Raw genomic sequence first — 5,667 nt, 5'->3', positions numbered from 1 at the left:
CCCCGACACCCTGACACCACACCCGACACCCTGACAGCTCACCCCGACCCCGACACCCCGACACCCTGACACTCCGATCGACCCCGAACATGATGATGATACAAAAACATCGTATATATTTGTGTTGATCGGGTGTATTTTATTATGTTCATGATGATGATACACTTAAATTATATACATATTATTATGTTCATGTCAGGTATCCAATTTTTTTATGTTGTACTAATTTCATTTACTTTTTGTCACTGTAGGTGTTGACAAGATGGTGGGCAAGGGTCCAGAGCGCCCCGAGCCTCCTGCAAGCGCTACTGGGAGGGGTGGTTCCATTGTTCCACCCCAGGCCCTCCGGAGCGCTCCTAGACAGTATGCAGACAACTGCGGCGGGCGCTTCTTCTTCGACTGGGAGAGGTCGGGGGAGGACGAAGAAGGCTGGTAGAGGTGGACGTGGGAGCGGGAGAGGTAGGAAGGCTGCTACGCCTTCCTCGCCACCACCCTCATCTGATTCACCCGACCACAGGACTGCTCCGTCTGACGTGGACCCATCTCAGACTCCGGTCCATGAGCCTCCGGTCGCTGATCCTTCGCCCCACCAGACTTGGGTCGCTGATCCTTCGCCCCACGTGAGTCTGATCCTAGAGTCTTTGTCCCATAAGACTTCGGTCTTTGTCCCAGAAGACTCCGGTCCCGCCATCTTCTTCCCATGAGACTCTGGTCCCGCCGTCTTCTTCCCACGAGACTCCGGTCCCGCCGTATTCTTCCCACGAGACTCCAGAGGCTAGTGGCCTGGAGGATGGTAGCGAGGACACCTTTTCAGATGATAGCTACAACAGCAATGAGCTGGTTGAGAAGGGTAAGAAGGTCTACGAGCGTGGCTGTACAAAGCTCCCGCCCGTGCCGACAACCCCCGATCAGAGGTGGTTGATTGCACCTAAAGGGTTAAAGTAAGTGCATTTACTATTTTTTAACCTTTTTCCTTCATGTTCCTTCAAATTAATATCTAATGCATTGGCCTTGTCATACTGTAGGGGCTGGGTATACCCCCATGACCGTGGTGTCCGCAGGCCCAACCAGGTCCTTGGAACGCTTTGCCGGCAGCACTTCCCTGGATGGGTCACGATGCCCGGTGAGGGTCAGGTTCCACAGCTAGCACTGAGCTGGGAGCTGTACTCTGTTACCCCGGCCCATCCAGGGGAGATGGTCGCCGGTGTCACGTGCGAGACGGTGGCCTGATACATCTCCAATGTATCTACTTTTCCAGACACTTTTGCCCTTGTTTTGGACTCCAACTTGCATGATTTGAATGAAACTAACCCGGACTGATGCTGTTTTCAGCAGAACTGCCATGATGTTGTTTTATGTGTAGAAAACAAAAGTTCTCGAAATGACCTGGAAATCCACGGAGACAAGTTTTGGAAAATATAAAAATACTGACGGAAGAATCAAGACCAGGGGGCCCACACCCTGTCCATGAGGGTGGGGGGCGCGCCCACCCCCCTGGGCGCGCCCCCCTGTCTCGTGGGCCCCCTGACGCTCCACCGACCTCAACTCCAACTCCATATATTCCGTTTCATGGAGAAAAAAATCAAAGAGAAAGTTTCATCGCGTTTTACAATATGGAGCCGCCGCCAAGCCCTAATCTCTCTCGGGAGGGCTGATATGGAGTCTGTTCGGGGCTCTGGAGAGGGGGATTCGTCGCCGTCGTCATCATCAACCATCCTCCATCACCAATTTCATGATGCTCATCGCCGCGCTTGAGTAATTCCATCGTAGGCTTGCTGGACGGTGATGGGTTGGATGAGATTTACCATGTAATCAAGTTTGTTTTGTTAGGGTTTGATCCCTAGTATCCACTACGTTCTGAGATTGATGTTGCTATGACTTGGTTATGCTTAATGCTTGTCACTAGGGCCCGAGTGCCATGATTTCAGATCTGAACCTATTATGTTTTCATGAATATATGTGTGTTCTTGATCCTATCTTGCAAGTCTATAGTCACCTATTATGTGTTATGATCCGACAACCCCGAAGTGACAATAATCGGGATACTTCTCGGTGATGACCATAGTTTGAGGAGTTCATGTATTCACTATGTGCTAATGCTTTGTTCCGGTTCTCTATTAAAAGGAGGCCTTAATATCCCTTAGTTTCCACTAGGACCCCGCTGCCACAGGAGAGTAGGACAAAAGATGTCATGCAAGTTCTTTTCCATAAGCATGTATGACTATATTCGAAATACATGCCTACGTTACATTGATGAACTGGAGCTATTTTTATGTCACCCTATGTTATAGCTATTACATGAGGAATCGCATCCGACATAATTATCCATCATTGATCCAATGCCTACGAGCTTTTCACATATTGTGCTTCGCTTATTTACTTTTCCGTTGCTACTGTTACAATTACTACAAAACTATTATCTTTACTTTTGCCACTGCTACCATTACTATCATACTACTTTTCTACTAAATACTTTGTTGCAGATACTAAGTTATCCAGGTGTGGTTGAATTGACAACTCAACTGCTAATACTTAAGAATATTCTTTGGCTCCCCTTGTGTCGAATCAATAAATTTGGGTTGAATACTTTACCCTCGAAAGCTGTTGCGATCCCCTACACTTGTGGGTTATCAAGACTAATTTTTGGCGCCGTTGCTGGGGAGCATAGCTCTATTCTTTGAGTCACTTGGGATTTATATCTGCTGGTCACTATGAGGAACTTGAAAGACCAAAGAACCAAGATTTTTCCCTCAACTACGAGGGGAGGTAAGGAACTGCCATCTAGCTCTGGACTAGATTCTCCTTCTGTTTTGAGTAAGCTTGCGACACCTAAACCTGCTACTACTATGAATTCTGATATGTCGCATGTTGTTGATGATGCCACTTCTGCTATGCATGATACTTATGATGAAACTACTTCTGTGCGTAATACTACTTTGCCATTAGGTGAATTTCTTGATGAACAACTTGCTAGGGTTAGAGAAAATGAAATTATTGAAGATGCTATTATTGATGACAGTGATGATGAAAGTTCTCCCCCTGATTATGAATTGCCTGTTGTTCCTGAGGGTTATGTTATGGATGAGGAAGCTGCTAGAGCTATCTTTGCTTGCAAAGATAGATATGATCTTAAGAAATTATTAGCTAAATGGAAGCAGCAATCCCTTAATGCTAGAATGGAACCTGACCCTGCTTTTGCTACTTCACCTATCTGTGTTACTGATAAGGATTATGAATTCTCTGTTGATCCTGAAATAATTACTTTGGTTGAATCTGATCCTTTTTATGGCCTTGAATCTGAAACTGTTGTGGCACATCTTACCAAGTTAAATGATATAGCCACCATGTTTACTAATGACGAGAAGTCTCGCTATTATTATATCCTTAAGATATTCCCGTTCTCATTAAAGGGTGATGCTAAGACTTGGTTTAATTCTCTTGATCCTGGTTGTGTGCGTAGTCCCCAGGATATGATTTATTACTTCTCTGCTAAATATTTCCCTGCTCATAAGAAACAAGCTGCCTTGCGGGAAATATATAATGTTGTGCAAATCGAAGAAGAGAGTCTCCCACAAGCTTGGGGGAGGCTTCTCCGATTACTTAATGCTTTGCCTAATCATCCTCTTAAAAAAATGAAATACTTGATATCTTTTATAATGGACTAACCGATGCTTCCAAGGACTACTTGGATAGTTGTGCTGGTTGTGTTTTCAGGGAAAGAACAGTCGACGAAGCTGAATTACTATTGAATAATATGTTGACTAACGAAAATAATTGGACTCTACCTGAGCCAATTCCTGAGGCAATTCCTGAACCAATTGAGCCAACTCCTGAGCCTACTCCTAAACCCACTCCGAAGAAGAGAGGTGTTCTATTTCTCAGTCCTGAAGATATGCAAGAGGCAAAGAAATCAATGAAAGAAAAAGGTATTAAAGCTGAAGATGTTAAGAATTTACCTCCTATTGAATAAATACATGATCTTAATATACCTCATGTTGAAGAAAAACATTGTCTTGATAACCCGACACAGGTAGTGAAGGTAAATTCTCTCTATAGATATGATAAAGTTGAAATCCCCTCTACTAAATTCCATAGCCCATGCTTAGATGAATTTGATGACTTTATGGCTAGGCAAGAAAGTTTTAATGCTTATGTTGGTAGAGAATTAAAGAATAATGCTGTCGAAATAGGACGCTTGAGTGATTATATGGCTAGAGTTAAAGGTGAACTTAAACTCATTAGCAAATATGCTTCTATGGTTGCCACTCAAGCTGAGCAAGTACTTAAAGCTCAAAATGATTTGCTTGATGAATTAAATAATAAAAATGACTTTTCTGTTAGAGTGGCTACTAGAACTGGTAGAATGACTCAGGAACCTTTGTATCTTGAAGGCTACCCTAAGAGAATCGAGCAAGATTCTTAGAGAAATAATTTAGAGGCACCTAGTTCTTCTAAAAAGAAGAAAGAGAAAAACGATAGGACTTTGCATGCTTCTAGTGAACCTGTTACAGACACACCTGAGAATCCCAATGATATTTCTATCTCTGATGCTGAAACACAATCAGGTGATGAACATGAACCTGGTGATAATGTCAATGATAATGTTCATGTTGATGCTCCACCTAGCAAAAACAATGATGTAGATATTGAACCTGCTGTTGATCTTGATAACCCACAATGAAAGAATCAACGTTATGATAAGAGAGACTTTGTTGCTAGGAAGCACGGTAGAGAAAGAGAACCATGGGTTCAGAAACCCATGCCATTTCCTCCTAAACCATCCAAGACAAAGGATGATGAGGATTTTGAGCGCTTTGCTGAAATGATTAGACCTATCTTCTTACGTATGCGCTTAACTGATATGCTTAAAGTAAATCCTTATGCTAAATATATGAAGGATATCATTACAAACAAAAGAAAGATACCGGAAGCTGAAATTTCCACCATGCTTGCTAATTACACTTTTAAGGGTGGAATACCAAAGAAACTTGGAGATCCGGGAGTACCAACTATACCATGCTCCATTAAAAGAAATTATGTTAGAACTGCTTTATGTGATCTTGGAGCCAGTGTTAGTGTTATGCCCCTCTCTTTATATCGTAGACTTGAATTGAATAAGTTGACACCTACTGAAATATCTTTGCAAATGGCCGATAAATCAACTGCTATACCTGTCGGTATTTGTGAGGATGTGCCTGTTGTAGTTGCAAATGTCACTATCTTAACGAACTTTGTTATTCTTGATATTCCTGAGGACGATAGTATGCCGATTATCCTTGGTAGACCCTTTTTGAATACTGTAGGGGCTATTATTGATTGCAACAAAGGCAATGCCACTTTTCATGTTAATGGTAATGAGCATACGGTACACTTATCGAGGAAACAATCTCAAGTTCATAGCATCAATTCTATTGGAAAAGTTCCAACTATTATTATTGGAGGTTTTGAATTTCCTCTTCCTACTGCCAAGAAAAAGTATGATATTCTTATTGTTGGGGATGTTCATATCCCCTTTGAGGTAACCTAGTGTTATTCAAAATTTCTCCGGTTCCATGTTATTCGGGATGAGCTTGTTAACAAGACTTGATCAACCTTGTTAGTGGATTCATTTTGATGATCATGAGATGGATGAAATTAGAAGGCACAACCTTCTGTACCCTCTTTTTA

This window comes from Triticum dicoccoides, chromosome 7B, assembly GCF_002162155.2.
Source record: "Triticum dicoccoides isolate Atlit2015 ecotype Zavitan chromosome 7B, WEW_v2.0, whole genome shotgun sequence".
Classification (NCBI taxonomy): Eukaryota; Viridiplantae; Streptophyta; class Magnoliopsida; order Poales; family Poaceae; genus Triticum; species Triticum dicoccoides.
Note: the sequence above shows the minus strand (reverse complement) of the source record.